Genomic DNA, 25380 nt, shown 5'->3' on the forward strand with positions numbered 1-25380 from the left:
AAAAGTGTTAAAAAATATTAGTAACATTTGATTATTGCTAGACCTGTTCAAGTGAAAATGTATATAAATACAGACTGGGATAAAAAAATATCACAGGCATACATTCCAGCAGAGTGTACAGAGATGTTAGACAGTAGTGACGACAGTACTGTGCTCTCTGTGTGATGAGCTGCGAGGCGTTAAACTTTGCCACCACAGACTTGAGGACCTCGTTGACGATGGAGGGCAGGACTCTCATCGTAGTCCTTCCCCAAGTGTTGGTACATGACCGGCAGGTTTGAAGCTAGGGGCCTGGACAACACCCGCACTGCTATGTTCACCATCTGCAGATCTACACACACACACACACACACATACACACAAACACACACACACACAAAATGATACCTTGGTAAAATGAATACTGACCAGCCTCTGACTGCGGTTGGGATATCCTTCTGCTCTTTCTGAGTAGGAGTTTGTTTCTTTTACTGCACATCACAGAGTCATCTGTATCACATTAGTTTACATTCTACCAACTACCAGTTTGTCCATCTGAAGTCTGTTTCATCTTTACATATTAGTGCCCTTTTCTGGTGCAAATCATCTTTATATCCAAAACCTTCTCAACACTGAGAGAACACAGACACTCAAATAAAAGCCAAAATTTGTCAGTTAATACAAGAAGCTATTGAGAACAAAAACAGAAAGATGACAATGATAAAACTTACACACAGCCTACAAAGCCATGCTCACACTAACATTACAGCAGGGCTATTCAATTGCAAACTCAATTGGGCCAGATTTCAAAGATGAGCCAGACATTTTCTCACGAGCTGGGATGGTATCATTAGAATTTTATTGATATGCTCTTATTGATACTCCTTTTTCGTTCAGTTCTTTATCGATACTCTTATTCTTTTTCATTGCATAAAAAATGCCTTTTCAAAAATATATTATTTTCAAAAATAATTCAATATATTATTGTAACTAGATATTGTTTGTAGAGCAGCAACAGGATTTCCAACAGTCACTAATACATTGCTGGAAACAAATCTAACGTCAGTAAAATAAATCATATTCCTGACATCAAAATACTGAGTGAAGTTTTGAAAAAAAATTATGAACTCATCCCTATCAGTCCTTCCTCCTGTCCCCCCCCCGGTTTGTCTCAGACAGTACCTGAGTTTATATGTGCCATATTTTAAGCTATGTTGCAAACTAAACAGTTACTAAAGACAGACAGCTTTCACTTTAGCTTGTTTGTAACAATAACTTATTAGCCGAGCTAGTGCTGTGCTAAAACCAAAACACAGCTGTGGTGGATGAGAGACTGAGCAGATTAAAATATTATGTTATACTGTACATGTTTATGCTAAACAGGTGTATTGATAAAGTTGTCTTTTTCCTCGCAAAGATTTATTGCACTACATGTTGTGTTCACATACAACACCAAGCGAGCGTTTTGCGTGGCTTGATTACATAAAAAGTCAATACAAATTAATGTGAATTCCCGGGCAGTGCAGAAGATGCATTTGTTGTGACAGTTGGCTTGTTCGCTCGAGTTCCAATTTTTTTTTTACTTTAACTTGAGCGAGAAATTCACATGATGCTATGTTGCGAAAGCCTGTCAGCGGTGAGACTGTCCGGACGTCACCGACGGAGGAAAATAGAAAATAGAAGGCCAATTGTAACTGTGTGCAGACTTAATGTGGTATATTCTTCAATGGAATCCCGGAGTCTAATAGGAAATGGTCAAGAATTTAAAAGGTTTGTTGATGAATTTAAAGAAGCACCAGAATTGATATGTATCCAAGAGACTTGGTGAAAGCTCTAGATTTTGTAATCCCAGTAATTTGTAATCGGTTTATTGTACTAACAGACCTTCCAAGAAGCATGTGCCCCAGTTGGTAAGTGAAATCCTAGTACTTTTTTAATGCGTTGTTAGCAATAAGTAGCAGGTATCGGTACATTACATTCATGTCATTAGCTTAGCCATTTAACTAGCTAATTAGCCAGCTTCAAGCAAGACAAGCTATGCTAACGATGCTCAAAAAAAAAAAACAGTAGTGTAACATAATTGCCTCTTTGCTAAGCCCCGCCCCCTTAGCTACTATTACTGCACTCCCCGGAGAAATATTGTCAAATTTGTTGGAAAATCTCAGAAGCGATCTCAGAAAGAAGACAGTTTTGCAGTTGCATTGTGCATTTAAATGTTTTATTGAGGCTGTCAAACTGATGTGAAAAAAATGAAAGAAGAAGCTTAAATCTACCAATCACACAGTAAAAGTGAACCACCATATTACCTGACGATTGAGAAAGAGGACAACGATATTAAGGATCAACACTGTTCCTGTAAAGCTGGGTAGGCATCTATTCATTATTACAATCATTACAAAACAGTAGGGTTTTATTACGTTACATTCAGAAGGAAGTTAGCGAGCGTTAGCTAACCACTACAACTCCTCCTAGGGATTTAGTCTGATCAACTTCAAATTTTTGCTGTGCAGTCCAAACCCATTGGTTTGGTCGATTAAAAGTTATTCAAACAGTTCCTACAAGTCGACCAGTTTTCCCATGGTGTGTAATCAAAAATTGGTGATTTGCCATGAAACAGGAAGTTGTTATAACTTCAGTACACATGCTCACATCTGCACCAAATTTGAATAGTGTAACAATAGTCCAACCCTGAACAAATCCATATGCCAATATTCACTCAAGTCACAGCGCCACCTGCTGGCAACAGGAAATGACATGTTTTACACTGTAATTTACTACTCCTAGCAGGTTGAATACATAAACTTCAAAACTATCCCAGAAAACCCTTAACAAATCGATGAGGTCATGACGTAAAACCTGTGAGTTTTCGGTTTGGTGGCGTGGCTTCGAAGTCCCACACTTCGCCATGACACAGGAAGTTGTTGTAACCTGACTGTACAAGCTCAGATCTGTACCAGATTTTACACATTTAATAAGAGTCTTGCCCTGAACACATGTTCAAGACAACATTCACCCATAGTCATAGCGACCACCTACTGGCAACAGGAAGTGACTTTCAACGCAGCAGTGAGTTTTCGTGAATCGGTGTGCCCATGGCATGGCGTCCAAAGTCGATGATTCGTCATGAAAGAGGAAGTTGTTGTAACTTCAGTGTACATGCTCACATCTGCACCAAACTTTACGTGCTTGATAACAGTCCCATCATCTGCATGTTCAGTTATAGATGTAGTGCGAAGTGCTAAGTAGCGCCACAAAGGGGACACCGGAAGTTATGATTAACATCTTTGTGCAGCGTCCGAAGCCCTTGGCAAATTCACAGCCACACCGGCAGAGCTCCAGAATCTGCAACGCGGGTGCCTCACACCTCGATGCACTACATGTGCGAGGGCCCAACCAACACTGCTTGCAGCTTTAATTTAAAGTGATCTTATCAATACATTCACAGAGATTTAAAAAGGAAAATAATTATATTAAACATAAATAGCTAAATTACACAGAATCAACCAACAAAGCAAACTGCATTCCCTAGAAATAACCTGCTGCACAACAGCTGTTTCTAACCTGATTAACAGCAGATTAATTATATTTTTAAATATATACACTTTTACTTGAGTATGTTTGTCATTTTTCCTTTTACTTATTATGGGAGTAATTGTACTTTTCCTTGAGTAAAGATTTTGAGTAGCTACTCTACCCACTACTGGCCAGCGGTACCAGTACTGATATGGTGAATGTGAGACAGACAGAGATGAGGGCAATGGCAGAACAGAGTCAAAGCCACAGTCCAAATCATCAGTTAATTTTAAGTTTGATGATGATATGGATATTTATTTATTGTATTCAAGGGCTCAGCTGAGTTGATTTCTGTACTTTAGGAGAGTTAAAGAGGTGTTTCTAGTTTTGAAAATGTATTTTAAAGGTTCATTTAGTGATGTACTCGCATAAAATTCTCAAGAATGCAGGAATAAAGGTCTCTAAAGACCCAGAGCACCTGACAAATGCTTTGTCTGGAAAGTGGGCTGACCAGGGATTAACTCTTAGGCCATTTTTCTGCCTCTGTCCGTGACCATCTTTGACCTTAAAAACCTGTGTCCTGAGGTGTGTATGTGTCTCTGCTACATGTCCATGAACAATTTGAATGTAGTCAAAATGTTCACACAGAGATGAGCATCCTACAGTATTTTAAGAGGAAGAGGACAGCGGTCACAGGAGTAGGAGTAGGAGTAGAAAAAACTGTATGGGTAAAAAAACTGTACATCCAAAGTATGGGATTATTTCAAGCTAAAAGAAAACAACAACTCTGTAATGTCGCAAATTTAGCATTTTACTGAAATCATGATTGATTGTTGAGTTGAAGGCTAGCCAAAGTAAGCCACAATCCTCAGCTGAAAATGTACACACGTGCGTTTGCCGCCACCACGCAAAAGTACTTCTTAAACGACATATCGATGAATCTATAGAAGCTTCAAGTACTGAAATCATCGTTAGCTGCAGCCCTAATTTATTGCGACCTCTGGGGAGGTCTTGTGTGGCTTACACGGTGTTGATGAACCTATTTACCACAGGGGCATTCGATCAGCTCTGAGACCTCAGAATTGCAAAGTCTCAAATTATGATCTAGTTGGATTCATAACTACTCGGTATGCAGGTCATTCTTCGTTTCAGCACTTACACATAGGTTGGTTTGGATGTGTGCTCGTTCTTTTATGTTTAAACTAGACAGAGTAGCAGACAAGGCACTCCTTTAACTTCAGGCTCTGGTACTGGGTATAAGGGTCCTTATTTTGTCTTTAAGTATAAGGTAGAAAGTGGAAATACTACTATACAAAGAAATACACATGGACTGTATACACTACACTTACCATCAGGGTTGGGGAGTAACGGATTACATGTAACAGCGTTACGTAATCAGGATACAAAAATAAAGTCATTGTATTCCGTTACAGTACAGCAAATAAAGACATAATCAGATTACAGGTACATTTTGTAAAAATGGGGATTACTCACAGGGATTCCTTTAAGCATAAAGTTTCCATGAAACAGAAAACGGAGTGCTATTTGCCATTTACATGTTTGTTTCCTGTAAAAACACAAAGCTAGGGAGGGATTTGTTGCAGATACTGACTGGCGTGTAGCCAGTAGTTGAATGTGGTTACAGCCCCACCCAGTCATGCAGACTGTGCGGACTGATTCCAGCTCCCAGTGAGTGAAAACGGCAGCCAAACCCAGGACCACACACGGCCTCCGAGACGGACAGAGGCCAGCCTGACCACTAGGAATGCAGTACGAAGGTGGTTTTCTTGCCAGTTTGTCCCGGGGCTGAGTCAACTAATGAGGCTGTGTTCGGGTCCTGTTCATGCCGTGTTCACTTTGAGGCTGCTGATCGCTGTTTCATTGCTTACTTGCCCGGTGCTGCTCCCCGCATTCACTCCAGTGCTTGAGTAAAGGTCTAAACCTAAACACACACTCTTGTGTTCTGAGCTCCCAGTACGGGCACAGTAAGCTAATTTGACAAGTAGTTGCAGGCTAACTGAGCTAATTAGATAATGGCAGCTATTTAGCAGCAGTTAGCTGACTTGCTACAGCAACAAGCAAAGCTGTGTGTCCATCAGGAAAAGATGAGGCAGAGCAGCCGGGGAACATCGGAGAAAAAACAAATATATTTTCCATCAAATATGATCCAGTTTCAGTAAAATCAGTGAATAAAGTTGTGCTTTTGTACAGTGGTGCTCATCACTATTTTTCAGCAGTGTCATAAAAATTAAGAAAGTTTTTTATTGGACACTAAATTAATCCAGGCCCCCCAGTGCAGGATGATTCATCAACATTTTAAAATCATTTTCCAGGTGACACACACTAAATTGTCATTAAGAATACCTACAAAACAACATTTTAAGTCATTGATGGGCCAGATCCTGCCATATGACGTATAGGCCCAGTGCAAGGCATATCATATAAAAACATTTAAATATCGATTTTCATTTCATTGGAATGGGATATTTTATAATTATGTTTCTCTAAAAGTACACTGAGCAGACAACGCATCTTTGATGCTCTCTTGTCTTTATTTGCGTATTTGGTATTGAAGTAATACAAAAGTAACTAAAAGTAATCAGGTTACATTACTTTTATTTTCAGGTACTTGGATTATGTTACTGATTACATTTTTTAACAAGTAATTAGTAATTGTACCAGATTACATTTATAAAATCACCCTCCCAACCCTGCTTACCATGAGGCAGAAATGAGTGCAACAGACATGCTGTAAGTTACCATGTCAGCAGAACTGAAGGTTACTGATTTCTTTTGTACTTCCTCCTCCCTTCCCTTTCTATGTACTCACTAACCAAAGTATCTGTAGCTACTTTGCGGACTGTTCTGTATCCATGTTTCAGAGAAATATGGATATAATTTATCAGATAATTAAACATTATTCAGGTGCAGATTCAGTTTGAGATCATTTCATATTATTTATATTGTGATCTGTCAACACTATAATAAAGTTTGTGATATAAGAAAATTTCTTGTCTTGTTTACAGACAGCAGCACCAACCGGAGTGCCAGCGTTTGTATTTAAACTCAAACTTGGTATTTCTTGTTTGCTTGCTGGAATTCAGAAGATGTTTTAGTTAAGAAATGGACTCTGGAGATTTGAGATAATTACTTAATTATTGGTGGTTGAACTGTGGGTTTTGTAATGAGCACTGACTGTGATTTGAATTTCCATGAAAATGGAAATTGGATGATTGCATTTTCATTGTCATCTAAATAACACATACATATGTGGAAAATAATGTTATTGTTATGGGACTGTGTGGGATTACATTTTCATTTTCAAGTTTGCATGATATTTTGAAATTAGTCCACTATATGCTTCCATGTAGGAGAGTTGATATTATTTCTAATCTTGAGTGTTTGGCTGTGGAGGTTTGGATCAGTCAAAATTCTATAACTGTGCTAAATTATTATAACCCTTGTAAACCTTTGGTATTGTCAGATTTTGATGAGATAATGGAGACGGTAAATTGTCCTGTTATATGGATTGGAGATTTTAATACACATAATCCTTTATGGGGTATTGATCTTAAGGATAAAAATGGTGTTATAGTAGAAAAATTTCTAGATAAGTATGAGTTGGTAGTGTTAAATGATGGAAGGCCAACTAGGTATCATATTGTCATAAATACCTGCAGTCATATAGATTTATCAATTGCTTCGTCAAATTTAGCTAGAGTTGGTGAATGGGATGTTATAAATATATCCATTGTGTAGTGATCATTATTTTATTTAAGGGCTGGGGCGATTCGTTGGTGTAATCGATTACATAAATACGTCGACTTGCATTACGTCCGTCGAAGCTCCAGCTACAAACCGCGCCTTCGATCGGATAAAGTTTGGGAGTATTTTAGATAGACACTCAACAACGTGCTGCTCCGTGAGCTCTGTGAACTGGAAATAGCTTCACTGCAGCACAACTGCTGTCCACGAAAAAGTGAAGCAGCACAAACACGTGTAGCGAAAGTATCCTGGAGCACTGACGGCAGCACCGCAAATCCTGTTTACTTTCTGTCTCCACACAAGCACGGCACATTAACAGCACGAGGACATGTAGTATTTCTTCATTGCCTTCATGTTAAAAGTAATGAGCTCGTATGAGCGAGAAAACAGCTGAAACTAACATTACAGACAATCTGTGTGAGTAAAGAAAAGTAGCCTAATTACTGTCTGTTATTGCTATTATCACAACACATCAGTGATGTGGAAATTGGATTCATTTTAAGATATGCTAATATTGTCATTATTCTAATTATATTAGTTTCTAGACATATTTTTATATTTATTTTGGATAAATTGGTATGTTAATCGAGTAATAGGCAACTTCTTTTTCCCTTTAGAATACACAAAATTAGTCGTTAGATTAACTGACATGAAAAATAATTGTTATGTCCAGCCCTATCCTATTTTATGCAGGTTTGGTAGGGATTTGAAGAGAGAAGTGGAAAAGAAAGCCCCTAGATATAGCTTTTCTCAGGCCGAATGGGATAAATTCCAGGAGAGGGCTCAAAGCTTAGTAGGAGAGATTAATAGTGAGGGTTCTGTAAATTAGTTCCATTAGGATACATGAGGCTGCTTGCTGTACCATTTCCGTGAAGCAGGAACCTAGGTCTTGTATGCTGGTTCCTTGGTGGAATAAGGGATGTGAGAAAGCTGAGAAAGGAGTAGAAATACAGCAAAAAGAAGACTGAAAAAGTTTCCAATGTTGGTTAATGCAATGGAGTTCAAGCGGTTAGACAGAAAGCATTTTTTGCAGTGAGAGGTGCCTTTTTAAAATTGTATTGGCAGTGAGAGTTCTGTGTGCCATTTATGCACCCTGGGCGCCTCGCGTTTTGGACGCCTGCTACGACTTGCGTTTTCAATGGAGCACTCTGAGTGCACAGAGTAGAATTTTTTTTCAACTTGTACGAAACTGTTGTGGTGGCTGTCGCGGGTTAACCAGAGTTGTATGACTTTACAAACCGTAACTACCATAATATCAACAAGAAACAGCAGGTCTGGAGGAAAGTTAGTGAGGTAGTAGAGACGTTAACGTTAACAGCAGTAGAAAACAGTTTGTGGTGTCAGTTCTGCTTTTGTGCAGATTAACGGTTACTGTTGGCTATTCATTTATTAGCTAACATTATTTTTACCCTGTGTATGTATGTATGTAGGTAGGTATGTAGGTAGATCCGTTATTAATCCTTTGCAGGAAATTACAGTGTCACGGCAGCTTCAAGACAGACATAATACCAAACATTCACTCAGAACATATCCACAAGTTCATTTAAAATACCACAATCTAAAAAAAATGAGTTATTTTTGTGCATTATAGAGTCGTATAGCAGCTAGTATGAATGAATTCCTATACCGCTCCGTCTTGCACATTGGTGTCATCAGTCTTTGACTGAAGATGCTACTGTTTATCACCTTCTGGTGGTGGATGGGTATGCAGGGTTGATCAATATTGATCTTAGTTTATTCAATGTTCTGGCCTGTGCCACTTGCTGAACCGTCTCTAGTTCAGCCCCAACCACCGAGCCGGCCTTCTTGATGAGCTTGTCCACTCTGCTTCCGTCTGCTGTGCGGACGCCGTCTCCCCAACAAGCCACAGCAAAAAACAGAGCACTGGCCACCACTGTTTGATAGACACTGCAGAGCAAGGGTTGACAGATATCGAACGACCTTAGCCTCCTTAAAAACATAAAGCTGGCTTTGCCCCTCGTGGTACACCGCCTCCATATGGCTCTTCCAGTCCAGCTTACTGTCAAGCTGCACACCAAGGTACTTAGTCACCAGCTCCACCTCAGTGCCCCCGATGGTAATAGGTGTTTGGTTGGATCCCCCCCCCTCCTCCTGAAAACCACAACCATCGTTTTGGTGGTATTCAAATAGAGATGATTGTTCACACTCCATTGCACAAATTTGTTGAGTGTTCCTCTGTACTCCTCCTCATCACCTCCTCTTATAAGGTCGACAACTGTGGTGTCATCTGAGAATTTCTGCAAGAAGCATCTGTTGGTGTTGTATTGAAAATCCGCTGTGTAGATGGTAAACAGGAACGGAGCCAGCACAGTTCCTTGTGGCACCCCTGTGCTGCTAAGAACAGTGCTTGAGACACTGTTCTGCAGACGTACATACTGTGGTCTGAGGGATAGTCCAAACACCACAGGACCAGTGATGGAGCTGCAATCTGTAATCATCATGGTGGATTGGGTGATTTTTCTTTGGAACAGGGACCAGGCAAGATGTTTTCCACAGCCTTGGGACCTTCTGTAAACGCAGACTCAGGTTGAACAAGTGTGTTAAAATACCACATAGCTCTGCAGAGCAGATCTTCAATAGCCTTGGACTGATATCATCAGGTCCCACTGCTTTCCTTGGCTTAAGTCCGCCCAGCATCCTTTTGACCTGAGCTGGATAAAGAATAATAGGCAGGGCTGCTAATGGGGTAGGAGGTGGAGAAAAGGAACTACAAGCGGGTGGGTTCATAGGTGTGTTTAAGAGAAGGGTAGGAGATGGAGCGGAAACAGTGGTAGTCAGCAGACCAGGTGGAGGAGGCTAGAGTGATGTAGGGCCGTCAAATCTGTTGAAGAATCTGTTCATATCATCAGCCAGACTCTGTTCGCCATCAGGCAGCATATCGCCCTTCTGCTTCATGCCTTTGATCTTCTGCATCCCAGGAGGGAGAGAGGTGTAGCATGTCATGATCTGAGTGCCCAAGAGGGGGCAGTGCAGTACATTTGTATGCATTTTTCACACTGGCATACAAGAGATCCAGCATTTTATCACCCCTGGTTGTGCACTCAACAAACTGTTTGAAAGTGGGCAAAGTCTTAGAGAGACTAACAGGATTGAAATCTCCCGAAATAAAAATTAACATGTCGAAAATGGAAATATTTTTGTGACAAATATTATAAAAAAAGGAGGGCAGAGAAAGAAAAAAGAAGTGGTTGAGAAGGAGGCAGTAAGAAGAGATTTATGGCCGTTATATCATTTCTTGAGCCTCACGTAAAGGAGAGACCAACGACTTCCAACTGTAACTTTGATAGGCCAATAGACTGTAGACCTACTGTTAAATCTCTCCTACTCCCTATGGTGACGCAAGTTGAGTTTGGGAGTCTAGGGTTGTGTGGTCAGAATAAATAAAGTGACATGTATAAATTACCAAGGGGCAGTGGTGTTTTTGAAAAAATTACGATAAAATGTACCCTTAGAAAAACCTGTGTAAAATATTTATTTTTCATGGTATTGGTATAAAGAGGCATTTGTTAAATTTTTTCAAGGGGAAACGAAAAATGTATTACTTTTAGTGTGTTTAAACTAATTAATCGGTTCCAGTAGCACTTACTGGTTCAAGAAATGAGGACTGTTCAGCTTGTGTTCAGCACCACTTTATTCTACCTGAATGAGGAGAAAACATTTTTGAACATGTAAATTGTCAGCATTTACCTACACAAATAGCCTACAACAGGCTATACACCGCTACCGAGCCCACCCTCCACCAGCTGCTGGCATCAGCGGCACAGTTGCACTGTCTTCATGAGAGGTCAACAGTCCAATGAGCGGGTGTGTCACGGTTCTGTCTCTTGGATCCGCCACACCAGATCGTGGACTTTTGTGTCTCTATTGTGGTATCTGTTTCAAAACCATTACAGCCCTACTACTAAGTAGTCTGCCTACTATTTTCAGTGAGGAAAAAATGTATACAGACTTTTGAATAAATTGTCTAGTGTGTTATCATAATGTTTTTTTTAATGTGCAAACCAAAGTTTTTCTGACAACCTCAAAACAGATAAAGCTTTGGGCACCCTCTGTGATCTCTGGTGCCTCCAAAAATGAGCCATTTTGCCAGTATGAGTATGTTTAGGCCCCCAAAATTGAGGTTACTTTGCAGAAAAAAATAAATAAATAAAAATCCCTTCAGTTTCAACAGGGACCTCGCACGGTTCGTGCTCGGGCCCTAAATAATCCCTTCAGTTTCAACAGGGACCTCGCACAGTTCGTGCTCTGGCCCTAAAAATAATAATCCCTTCAGTTTCAATAGGGACCTTGCACGGTTCATGCTTGGTGCCCTAATAAGCCCTTCAGTTTCAATAAAGCCAAGAGGCTTTTTTGTGTGTTGGGATGATATATATACCACAAAAGCTTTATGCATCTTGTTGAAAGGACACTTCCTGATTCCAGCAGGTGGCTCTATGAGGTTGAGTGAATTTTGACTTGTAGATGTGTTCAGGGCGTGACCCTTATCAAATGTGTGAAATTTGGTAGAGATATGAGAATGTACAGCGAAGTTACAACAACTTCCTGTTTCATGGCGAAGCATCGAACTTTCATGCGATGCCAAGGACACGCCGTTATCTCAAATCTCACAAGCTTCACAACATAGCATCATCAATGTCTTTAAGGCCCTTCTGAGACTGTTTTGAAGCCGGTGAGGCAAATATGTTGAGAGTAGTACATAACAGCGTGAAACTTGACACTTTGTTGCCAGCAGCAGAACTCACTATGGCAGTGAATGTTTGTTGGCATATGGATGTGTTCAGGGCGGGACTCTCATCCTACTTGTAAAGTTTGGTGCAGATCTGAGCATGTACACTGAAGTTATGTTTGTTTGCTTGTTGTTTTGCTGACAGACCTGACAAAGCATGACTTAATATGTTTAACAAATTGGCAACAAAATTTCAGCAAAATGTTTATTTTGGGTTCATACAGCTGTAGTAATGGCAGGTTGCATTGAATGGGTACACACCGTCACATTCGTGATAAACATGTTGAATATGAAAGTGGCATTAGCCTGTATTATTCCCCTTCAGACTGTCTGAGAGACACAGAACCGTTTGGGACCAGATGAGACAAGTGTGCTGCTCTTCATCGGAGGTGGAAAACCGAAACTGAAAATACTTCTGATCAGGCAGAAATCTCACCACAAACTTTAGTTTAGCACCTCTGATCAAGAGCAGCTCACAGCAGCTTCAGAGGGAAGCTTCCTGGAGACAGAGACAGTCCCAAACCGAGCAAAGGTGTCTCTGAGTGAGGGGACAGACACAGTAGGTGTGTGCTCTCACACCTTTCTTTCATACACATTAAGTACAGACTATTCTGTCTAGCACAACATCTTAAAGGGTAAACTGTACAGCACATTTCATAAGTCAAAAATATACATAATTCTAAACAACCTTAACTGTCAGTGGCCTCTGCTCCCCTTCTCTGGGATTACCTTTGCACTCGCCCCCTCCATTGCTAAAGAGGTAAACTGGAACAGTTTTCATCCCTACCTTAGAGTAGTTACTAGGTTAATATGGATATTTTCAATTCATGGGGGCTACAAGTTCAGTACGTTTTCACCATGACACATTCAGATGACTCCACCCACATATCAGCAGCACATTACTATTTCAAACAATTACATTTAGCCAATTATAAAATGTAAAAGCAACCCGCCAAGTTTGTTTGTGTGTGTGTGTGTGTGTGTGTGTGTGTGTGTGTGTGTGTGTGTGTGTGTGTGTGTGTGTGTGTGTGTGTGTGTGTGTGTGTGTGTGTGTGTGAGTTACCTTTGCTGCCTGTCAAAGAGGAGATCTTCCTGGGTTTGGCTCTGATATCATAGATGATAGGGTACTGGAACCATGGGATCCTACAACACAGACGTCACGGCACAGGAGGTAACTGGTAAAATTATCTACTTTAGGTTTACCACTGAGCCTTATGGCTAACCTAACTACTAACAGGTCACAACATCGACAGAATGAAAAGGTAGGCCTTACCTGAACCCCGGTGAGCTCTACCCACTGTCCGCAGTGGCATCAGTCAGATGACTGTGTGGTGTGGTCATCCTCAAGAAACCTGTTCTCAACCCCAACATCATGTCCTGGCTCCGATCTTATCTCACCATCAGACAACAGTTCATCATCAATAACTGCACTCCCTCCACTGCTCATTTGTCACAAGGCGTCCCCCAAGGTTTGGTTCTTGGTCCTCTCCTGTTCATCATCTACATCCTGCCATTCGGAAATATCATACGTAGATACGGTCTCCACTTTACTGCTACGCCGACAACGTCCAGATCTACATTTCCACCACATCCATCACCACAGTTACCTCAGCAAACCTGACCAACTGCCTCACTGATATACAAACCTGAATGCAAACCAACTTCCTCAACTCAATCACAATAAATCTGACATGATCATCATCGGCCACAAATCACTCAAAATTATATCACCAACAACTTCAGCCTCTCCATCAACAATTTTCTGCCAAAGCCCTAAATAAACTTCAAGACATCCAAAACTCTGCTGCCCGCCTCCTCACCCACGAAGAGAAGAGGAGCAGATTCAAGTAGTAAATAAACACTAAAATAAGGTGGAACTGTCGATACAATACGATATACACTGTTACCGACCCCACCAACAGCCGCCGTCACAGTTACACTGTCTTAATGAGAGCTGGTTCAAAACCAGCAACAAGACAGGGGGAATATGAGCTGTGTCTGAGCTGGAGCTGCTGACTGTACAAGCACAGCATCCAGCACCATCGGCTCAGCCCACATCTGCCACCACATCACAGAGCCCCGAGGTAGAACAAACATCTACAAAGAAAGTGAAGAAAACACTGGCCAGCTTTTTGAAAACCTCAGGTACTGTAACTGCAGTTGCAACGACCACATATGCTTTCCCATCTTTATAAGAGGCAATAGGTAGGTAGGAAGGCCTACCTGTCCACACCAGATGCAGACAATGAGATGGATCCTCTGGAATGTCCATGAGGGACCCTTTCCAAGGATTAGCCAACAAGCTAGAAAGTATTTGCGCGATTCCAGCAACAAGTGCTCCCTCAGAAAGAGTCTTCAGCACTTATGGGAATATTGTCACATGCCAAAGGGCAACTCTGATGCCAGTTAAAGTCATAAACTGGTTTTCCTGGCTAAAAATCTGTGACTGTGATCTGTCATACTTCTTTTGGAAGGAGATATAAGTTGTAAGAAGATGTAAAAGATTTGTTCTAAAGCGGTTTTCAATAGTCCAGAGTCTGACATTTTAATGCACCTTTGGTTGATTGTTTTGACTCACACTGCACAAGAAATTTACTACAAGATTACAAGTGTTAGTTTAACATTTTTATTTAACCTTTTTTCAGCAAGCTATTTATAGTGTTGTTTTAGCTTTTGATAATAATGTTTATTTTGGAAGTAATGCTAAAATGTCTGACTGTGCTGAATGTCTAGACCTTGTTTAAATTATTGTTTAATGATAATACTTTGCAGTTTTTCATTAGATTATAAGAGTTTACATTTTTTTTAAGCTTTTTGTTTGAAACTGGCTTTTCATCAGTGATGTCTTGTTCTGTTTATTTTTATTCTACTTTTTATATTTATTAGAATGTTAAATACTGCTACCTCAAAAAAAGAGAACGTGAATAGACTGGTTTTGCAAAAGTCTCTTATTGTACTTGAATACAAGTCTAAACCAAGTCAAAATTCTTGCTCAATGTTCATATTTTGCAGAATTGCACACTTGATTAAAATCTATTCGAAAAGGTGCTTTAGCCTAAACGGTGTGTTGTTTTTTATTTGAGGTTTTGTTACCTTGATGGACTGTATTTTTTTCAGGGGAAAGTTTGGTTATTATTCAGCTTTTCAATAACTTGCAAAATAGTCTTAAAAACCAACATGAAAATGAATCGTGATAAGATTGTGAATCGTGATTCTTCCTGAAATAAATCCTGATATTTTTGCGTGATACCTTTCCTGTCCCAGCCTGAACCCGCAGTGTCTTCGTCGTTCCTGGAGCTGCTGTAAATCACTTCAGTACTGTATTCCCTGTCGTCAAACTGGCCTGTCGGTTTACAGGCTGTGTTTAGTCCCGGTCCGGCCAAGATCACTGAGAGACTGATGAGCCCTGTTTCACTGCCCGCTCACCCAGCTCCTGTTCTGGTGGCCATTCCTGCCCCTGGGCCTGAGTACCTCTTCTTTCCTGGTGGTCCAAGGCTGCTGTGCTAGAGGTGTTGACAAACACCAACACTCTGCAGTATGCCAAGCTCCCAGTCAGGGGAGTTATTTTTCTACAACTAACTGACCAATGAAAACTTTTGTTGAATAACACTCTCCTCTTTGACATCAGTCGACATTGGTTTAGTATAGTCAGTTAATAAATGTGCTGATCCTACCTGAAATGCAGCCCCTCAGCCAGAATAGTGTCCATCTGCATCCCTCCAATTCTGTTGAAGATGATGGCTCTTTGACCGCCCTCCACTGCTCTCACACACATAAAGAATACCACACATATCACAAAGAGTACCGTCTAGACATGTTCTATATGAAAAGCACAATGAGATAACTGTTGTGAATTGGCGCAATAAAAATAAAATAAAATAATTGAATAATATAATCAAGACTCTGATGTAAACATGACATATCCAAGAGACTTAAGAATAAAACTCCACAACCTAATATGTATAACCTGAGAACCACTAATATGCCATGAAAATGTCTATGCCTGAGATACAACAGATACAGGAACATCAGACACTCTTAAAGGCAATCTACACAGAAAGTTAGAAAAAAAAGTTTAAAGCGACATCCATCAGTATCGCTTCCATATATTTAGATTTATAAATCCACACCAACTCAGTCACCTTCTCATCAGTGCTGTGCAAACTTTCAAACATTCTTCTAGTCATCCTAATCTCCTGGTAGTTTTTGTGGAGTATCAGTGCCATCTGGGTACATGTGACAGATGCAGACAGGACACCTGCCTGCATCTGTCACAGAGAGCTTGGTTCCAGTGTGTGTTTACCTGTGTAGGTAGCTTCTTTAATGCCATATGCCAAAGCACCAGCTCCAAGCAGCAGCTTCAGTCCTAATCCTGCCCCTTTGCCACCAGACGAAGACATCCGACCTGCCAGATCCCTCAGGTGCTGGACGAAGCGCTACAGTTTGTGTGGGGATGAGACAGCAACAGAGACAATGAAAATAAGATTGTAAATTAAAAACTGCAGTAAGTTTTTCGTTACTACCGGTGCTCCTCCTCTGCCTTATTTATGTCAGAATTCAATCTGGTCCGCCATCCTGAAGGGCATCTCAATACCCTTACTTCTGGTCAAAGCGAGGAGGCTTCCCAGAGGAGACCTGCGCAAGGATACAGGAGACCAAGCAGGGCTTCACACTAACTTTTGACAATGGTGGAACTGCTGTGCCTAACTTTTTCATTGAGAAGCCCCAGAGCATAATTTAGGTGCAGCCAATAATACATTTTAAAAGTTACCTTTTTCAGTCTTTTTGTTGTCAGTTCCCATACATTATCTCTGTACCGCCATCTAAAGTATAAGCGATCACCCTGATGAAGTGATGCTATATTAGCAGTGTTTAATTTTATTAGCATTTCTGACTCTTCACTGCTTAATAGGGGTGAAACGATTCACAGTTCAGACCTAGATTTTTGAGCCACAGTTAGGTTCATACCTCATTTTTTGACATCATTATTATCATTATTATTATTATTATTATTATAATTAATTGTTATTATCATTATTATTGTCATTATTATATTCCATCTTGGGTTAATTAAAGTATTTTAACTTGCAGGCATGATCACTTAATCATGACTGGACCACAATAGTCACGTGACACACAGTTAAAATAGGTCTAATATGTAATATTTATTTTGTGTTGCGATTTTGGCCTCAGTTTCAGCCCTACTGCTTCATTTTGCCACTAGTAGGATAAGCACTAAACTAAATAAACTTCAAGAGCTTGATGGACTGGTGACTATAGGTGCAGCTGTTGGTGTACAGCAGGGGTCGGCAATCTTTTCTGTGATGAGTGTCAATATACAAAGATGAAGACATCCAGTGTGCCAGCAGCGTTTGTTAATGCACGTTATATATTTTTAATTTATGCACTGATAGTCAGATTTTAATTGAATTTTGACAATGTAATAATAATGATAATAGACATATAATAAATAGGGCTGTCAAGCAATTAAAATAATTATCTAATTAATTAAGTTTTGTAACTTGTTTGTAGTTTTGTAATGAATTAATTGAATGAATCAAAATGAATCATATATATCGATATTTGCCATGATAAGCGTTTAAAATATTCAAATTCAAAGAGATTTTGGTAGATGAGTGCATTAACGATAATAAACTAACTTATTTAGCTAAACATATTTATTTCCGATACATTCATAACGTTTTTTTTCACTGTTCATATGCAATAACAATGCCACAATTGTTTTTACTAAAAATAATATGTTTTTGTGTTATTGAAGACCTTCAAGAAACTTAAGGATGACACCTGTCTCCTACTACCAGCATGTCGTGTACAGTCAGTCAGAAGGCTAAAATAGTTACAAATGCTTCTTATGCAAACATTTTTTCTTCTAAATTCAAATTTTCTATCTCTACTGCACTTGTCAAACAAATCGGATGGAAAGTAAACTCCTTTGATCGGCACCGCTGAGCCAATCAGATTACAGTAAAAATGAGGATCAGTCCAACTTGTGTCGTCACAGGGATAAAGGGAAGCAGCTGGACTACAAACGAGCTGTTTTCAAGCAGTTCAGAGCAGAGTTTTCTGTGGGAGATGGGAACTCCCTTTGGGCTGGATTTTGGGCTTTTTCCACTTTGCAAACCTGTTACATGCACAAAAAAGGGATATAACTCAATAAAAGAGAGGGGAAAAGCCAAAAAGCAGAATACGACCTCTTTAAGGTTGTGATTTTTCTCTGTAACACGCAACAACTGTGGGAGAATGCAGAGAACTAGAGCTGTGCAATACATACATACATCGTTTGACGATAGAAAAAAACCCATCATTTACAATTATGCTCTATCGTTCATTTAATTGTGTCACAAATTCCACACTTTACAGTAATATTTTGATGAGGGAAATGCACTTTGCACCACGCTGAAGTTTGCTTTGTGTTGGATATTCGACATCTAGCGAACGTCCAATGTAAAACACATCAAGGCATCAAAATGTGCAACACACACAACACAAAACACCATTCATAAACTGAAATGTGGACTCACACACACATAGCTTGACATACAAGCTCAGGGCAAGGTCTGCTATCCTACTGTATGTGTAAAGTATGTACATTGAGCATTGCTGTTCAGTTCAGAAATTAAACATTTCATCTCGATTACGATTATTGAACGATAATTTTGTTTTTGAATGTTGTTTTTTGTTGTTGTCGCTCTCATATTTCACTGACCAGGTTTATTTATTCACAGATTTCATAAATCCATTATGTAAATGTTAATTAATAAGGTAATGTTGACATACATTACAGAGAAATGGTTCCCCTATATTCGGCGCTGCTTAATTATGACCGCTGCAACTAAACTTTCACTCAATTATTTAATATCAATGCGGAACAAAGGTTTTTCACCCCCCCCATCCAAGCGAATTGTATAGCTACGGTGCCTGAGACAGGATAAAAGATGTCCTCTGTGAGATAGCAGAGAGTTGCTAGTCAAGAAATCAGGTTTCTTTACATTGACATTTTAAGATAGATAGAAGATTATATTTACTTGATTATTCAGTAAAACCATATGTTATTGTGAATACTATTGTTACTTGTTCATTAAACAACAGCCACATCAAGAAATGAAATGTTACATGATGTCTCATTCTTAATACATTATTTTACCGTACTGTACTTTTTTTTACATCTTGGGAGGGTTGGCTCATCTGGACTAACACACCAAAGTAAATGAAGAACATCTCAAAAACTATCACATCTAGTTCATCAAGTATGACCACTGACAGATACCAGGACAATGTGAGCCTCACTGTTTCTGCACCATCTGCAGTCCATTATAAACCACATAATACATGAAGTTTACAAAGGCATTGGCTGGTGAGGATCAAGGCTCCTCTCACTTTGCTTAATTAATTAGATAAGCAATCTGCAAATCTTACCAAAATATCTTTTTAAATTTTTTAAAATGTAACAGAAACACAAAGTAGTACTGACAGCCATAATTTCAGCTTGTGGTAAAACGGTCCAAAGTTTTAAATGGGCATTTAGGAAAGTACAAATTACACATTTGTGTGCACAGTGGGAAGCAATATCAAAAAATTTATTTTTAATGCAAATTCAGAAAGTATTCATTATTGGTCACTTGATAGGCACTCGGTCGTGTTATGTGTCACTATTACCAGTAAAATAAATACATGTTTTCCACCAGGGCAGTATTCAATGGAAGTTTAGCTGTTGATCTGAGCTTCCATGCTGTTACCGTTTTATTGCCAATAATATTCATCAGCAGTTTCTCGCAGGAAAGTAAGGGCAAATTTCTGTCCAAGTTGCAAAGCCATAACAGAGCGCTGTAGAATAACTACATCAAATCACAATACAAAATATTTAATTTACCAGGGCAGTAAAGGTTTAGCTAGCTGATCTGAGCTTTCATGCTGGAAGCTACGTTTTATTGCCAATTAGTGATCAGCTGATTATCTCACAAAGGTAACCCACAAAGCCAAAACAGAGCACTGGAGAGAGAGAGAGTCACTACATGAAAACAATCCAACTACATGTTTTTTCTACCAGAGCAGTAATAGTTTAGCTGGCTGATGCTTCCATGCTGTAAGCTAACCTTACCGTTATACTGACAATTACTGATCAGCTGATTGTCTCGCTAATGTAACTGGAAAAACCAAACCACAGCGCTGGAGAATAACAAGGCTACATGAAATTAATCCATCTACATATTTTACACCACTGACAGGAGAAACACGCCACGTCTCAGCTTTAATCACTAAAGTCCGACTAACTTAATTACTTGTCCAGCAGAAAACAGACAACTTCAGCTCCGCTTTCTGTCCCACATCAAAGCCTTCAATCTGGAAAGTCCACACCCATTATGTCTGTGATTTCTGCCGTCAGCTGTCTGCATCTGTCCTGACTGTCTGGCTTCATGGTATAAAGATCCACAGGCTGTCGGCTCTCATGCTAAATAACACGTGTGTGCTCGTTCGTTTGTCCAAATGTCACTTCTCTTCTTTCTTCTGATAAACCAGAGGACTACTCAGATACTGTTTATTAGGGGTCCAAGCCCGAGTGGCCTGCGGAGCTGGGAACCCTATTGTTTGTCCTCGGATTTTATTTATTGATTTTCTTCACAAGGTAGGTTCACACCCCCCCAGAGTACCTCAGGTGCAAAAATCGGCACACTTCTACCTCTAGGGAGCTGAAGCAATCTGAAGGCTGAGCAGGACTGGACACGGAAGAGTCACGTGACTACACAGGATTAAATAACCGGAGTAACCGATTTACATTTACATTTATTTCATTTAGCTGACGCTTTTATCCAAAGCGACTTAGAATTGCTATACATGTCAGAGGTCGCACACCTCTGGAGCAACTAGGGGTTAAGTGTTTTGTTCAGGGACAAAATGTTGGATGTTTCACAGTGGGAATCGAACCCAGGTCTCCCACACCAAGCATCTTATCTATGCGCCACCACCACCTGATTTGGGGAAATTACATCGTTAGAGGCTCTGAATTTTGGTTTAGCTTACTTTATATTTTTAAAATATAAGTGTATAGTCTTATCAGATTTACCTATTGTTACAATTTCTATTTCTGCTGGTCAATTGACCCTTCGCTAAGCCACGCCCCCCTTAGTTACTGTTGCTAAGTCTGTCGGAGCTGACTTTTATCAAGGCGCTGCCACTGTCTATTACTGCACTCCCCAATGATATATTGAGAAATTTGTTGGAAAAAGCGATCTCAGAAAGAAGCAGACAGTTTTGCTGTTGCATCGTGAATTTGAAGGTTGTATTCAGGCTGTCAGACTGACTCAAACAGATGAGAAAAAATGAAAGATCTGCCAAAGCCTACCAATCACACAGCACATGGACGATTGAGACAAAAGACAACGGTATTAAGTATCAACACTGTTCCTGTAAAGCTGGGTAGGCCTCTATTCATTATTACAATCCTTAAAAAGCAGAACAGTAACGTTAGGGATTTATAACGTTACATTCAGTAGGAAGTTAAAATTACATTAGGAACAATCCACAGCCTCCATTTTTCTGGATTTATTTTAGGTTTTGGAAAGAGAATAAATCCTACTTCTCCTTTCATCCTCGCTGAGTAGCAACTGTAACTATTACATTGCCCCAGGAACAGCGTTTGACCATATCTTGGAAAAATACGGCAGAAGCAAGCTAGAAAACGACTCCTTTTGCATTAGAGTGAATGGAGCGCAGCCCTGAAAGTGTGGGACCACAGTTAGCGCGAGTCCTATACTGCGCTGTGATTGGCCAGCTGTGTATTCTGGGCGTGGCTTAGCGAAGGGTCAATTACGAACAATAGGCAGTTAAATAAAAAAAATTCAACTTCTAGTAAAAAACTGTGAGAATTGGGTGGGCCGAGGGGCTGCAAATATTTGAGATGCTCTTCCCCTAACCCGTACGATGTGTGTGAAGTCCTTTATATACAGTCTATGGTGTAATCTAGTGATTTGACTTCAGATGTGTTGACAGTCCAGCAGAACTGTTCTTCACTCAACAAAAGCCAGCAACAAATACTCCAGTTCAACTAACGTTACATACAGTCTTAAGTATCAGCCTCACACAACACCGTTCATAAAGGTGTCTCTGTCCCATCCATCAAGCACATTTTGGAACCCAGACACCCTCCTACACACGTCACAGGTAACGTGGATTAAAGTCCTTCGGGATCAGGGTTCAATGTCGCATTACTTCCTTGCATAAAGCATGGATAACTTTGCTAAGAGGCAAGTGTGAGGGAGACGAGGAGACAAATCGGCATCCTATGTGTCTGGAACATTTAACGTTACCAGACAGATGACTGAGCAAACTTACTTATGAACGAATCAAGCCTACTGAGCAGCTCCATTCCATCTCTGATTATACCAATACAGATTATGAGTCTGCTAATAACCATAAACAGTCAAGTCAGGTCACACAATGCTACCCTACTAACAGGCTGTAAAGTTCAGCGATTGACGAGCTAGCAGAACAGTTACAGACAGACATGCTAACTGACCTGACCTGGCTAACGTTACTTCTGTTTACCGGCTGCTTCACAGAGTTAACGGTAACTCAGCCTGTTCTACATCAGTGGTAGATAGACATGTCACTCAACACCGTAAAAACGTGTTCATTAAAATGATTTTGCCCTTAAAACACTTACATTGGGCTCCTTGCTCGCCATGCTGCTGTACGTCACACTCCAAGGTCGCGACAGCCCCTCCCCGGACCGCAAAGTCTACTGGGACATGTAGTTCGACAGCATGGGCGCTTCTCTTTCTGTGGATTAAACACTAATCCCACGTATTTTATTATTAGGGGTCCAAGCCCGAATGGGGCTGGGAACCCGCGAATACAAGGCATCGAGCTGGGAACCCTATTGTTTTCGCTCGGATTTTAATTTTTTATTTATTTATTGTTCCATGCATTTTCGCCTAATTCCACTACTGCAGGCTAGACGGTAAGTGCTAGGGACGCGAAACTCACAGGGTTATGGCAAGCCATTAGTGCCAAAAAACGTCACTCTTGTAGCACGTTTTGCTAACAAAACGGCGTTTAAAACGGCGTTTTGTGTATAAAAACGCCGCGAAAAACGCCGTTTTCTTTTGGCACGCCGTAAAAAGCGGCGTTTAGTTAACAAAACGCCGTTTTAAACGCCGTTTTGTTAACTAAACAAATGGTGTAAAAAACGGCGTTTTGTAAAATGATAATGAGCTCCGCCCTGTGGATTTTACAGCCACTAAATTTGAACTGTTGTCACCCAATCAGTACAGAAGAAGAACAGACCACACTAATTCAGCACTGATCTACTTTACTGTGATCGTAGCCACACAAAGGCAGAAAGTAACCACAGACAAGCATGAAAAACTCAACACAAAAGTCCCAGACTGATCAAGTAAATTGACTACATTTACTAAAAATATTTAGCTACTCTAGGTTATAGCTTGTAACATCTATTGATTGATGATTTTAGATCAAATTTGACATAAATAATTAATTTGCATTTTATTTATCATCACTGTCAGATTAAAGTATCTCCTAAAATAGAACATACAAACACAAAGAAAGTAAGAAATCACCATAAGTGGAACAACTATCTTTACATGGTCATCAGTGAACAGTTTAAGCCTCATTTGTCTTTTTATGAGCCCTTCAGTCGGTGTAGTATTGATAGCGAGCCTACCCTTGTTTCTACAAAGCTGTGTTTTACCATGTCATCCTAAATCCAGGCCAAAGGCAACCTGACACAAACGTGTGTTTCAGTCGGTTCAGGGAAAACACAGCTTGTCATTTATTCCCTGGCTTTTATTTATCCAAAGCTATCCTTCCGGACTCCTGCGATAATATTTATGTTACCCCAAAACACTACACTATACAAGTTGCTACAAAAACATATCTTATTCCATATTTATATATTCCACATTTATTTATGTTGACTGTATGTTTGTCTACATGTAGCACCTTATCACCACAGCAAATTCCTCGTATGTGTAAAACACTACTTGACAATAAAGCTCCTTCCGATCCTGAAAAGGCATCTGCAGGCTATTAAGATACTTGGTTTTAAAAAAACGCTGAATTGCTTTCCTCCGAAATGGACATATTTGAGAAAGGTTACCTGAAGTCTTTGTGAAAGCAAACCTTCTGATGATACCTAAGCTAAATAATAAGATGCATGTTTTGAAATCATGTTAATCATCAATAAGCTATCTTTACATTGTGAATAATGTTGGCTGATAATGACAAAATGAAATCGGTTTAATCAGTAAAGGTTGAAATTTATTTTACTGTGTAAACCACACAACATTCAAAATTATTATTATGAACAACCAGGATAAAGAATCTGTCAGACTATTTGTGAGAGACAATTGATTGGAGTCTTGACTACTACTAGATATTTGACTTAATACTTTGAACAATTAGGAATTATGTTAAAACCATTAAAACCAGTAAAAGGTATTTAAAAAATAATGCAAAAATATAATTACGCTCATTTTAATGAACAACTGTAACTAATATAGCCTAAGTACATCAGTGTGTGTGCGTCTGCGTGAGGCTCCAGCTGGTGACGGGCATCACTCGTGGTCCAGTCCATCGTAGGGTGAGTGGAAGTTCTTGGGCAAAACCTTCAGTTCTTGGGGCTGTTTGAACTTCAGCTCTTTAACTGGCTGGCTGGCTGCGCACAGTGGGGCTGCTGTGGTGATACTCTTCTTTTAAGAGATGGGGACAGATAGGCTTCCCAGTCATCTGAGTGGTGCCATCCACGTTGTATCTAGTGGATGGAAGAATTTAAAAGGGAAAATAGGGACAGAATTTTAATAGATTACAAAGTACGTCTTTCACAGTGGTGGAAAAAGTAGTCAAAAGTACAAAAGCCCTACATGGGCATCCCTGCCTCCAACCCAATACATTTCTTTTTCACTACTGCCTTTTTGGGGATTCCTGAGCAAGTTCAATGACTCACATGAAAGAAAGTTCAGTTAAGATCAAATATGAACACCTTCATCTGTGAAGTCCCTGTGATCCCAACGCTGAATCCAAAAAGGATACAAGATCACGGATAATCTGTATGCCATGATTTCCTCTGGGGCCACTGAGTGGGTCGAACCGTGCTTGCACTTCCTCCATTACAGGACCTTCCAACATGTACTGGATGTCAGGCACAGTAATCCGTCTTTCTGGCCAGTCTAGCAGCAACTCCAGCTCTTCTGTCCTAGGAATTCCAGCAGCAGCTTCTTGACCACCACCACCACCACCACCACCACCACCACCAGCAGCAGCAGCTTCTTGACCACCACCAGCAGCAGCAGCAGCTTCTTGACCACCACCAGCAGCAGCAGCAGCAGCTTCTTGACCAC

General features: G+C 40.1%; 1 pseudogene; it reads right to left on the reverse strand.

Annotated features, from left to right (window-relative positions):
• Positions 1 to 102: 102 nt before the first annotated feature.
• LOC119918935 lies at positions 103 to 22782 on the reverse strand (annotated as a pseudogene).
• Positions 22783 to 25380: the final 2598 nt, after the last annotated feature.

Source organism: Micropterus salmoides, unplaced genomic scaffold, assembly GCF_014851395.1.
Source record: "Micropterus salmoides isolate LMB-PRFRI ecotype aquatic unplaced genomic scaffold, ASM1485139v1 Ms_hic_scaffold_2480, whole genome shotgun sequence".
NCBI classification, from domain to species: Eukaryota; Metazoa; Chordata; class Actinopteri; order Centrarchiformes; family Centrarchidae; genus Micropterus; species Micropterus salmoides.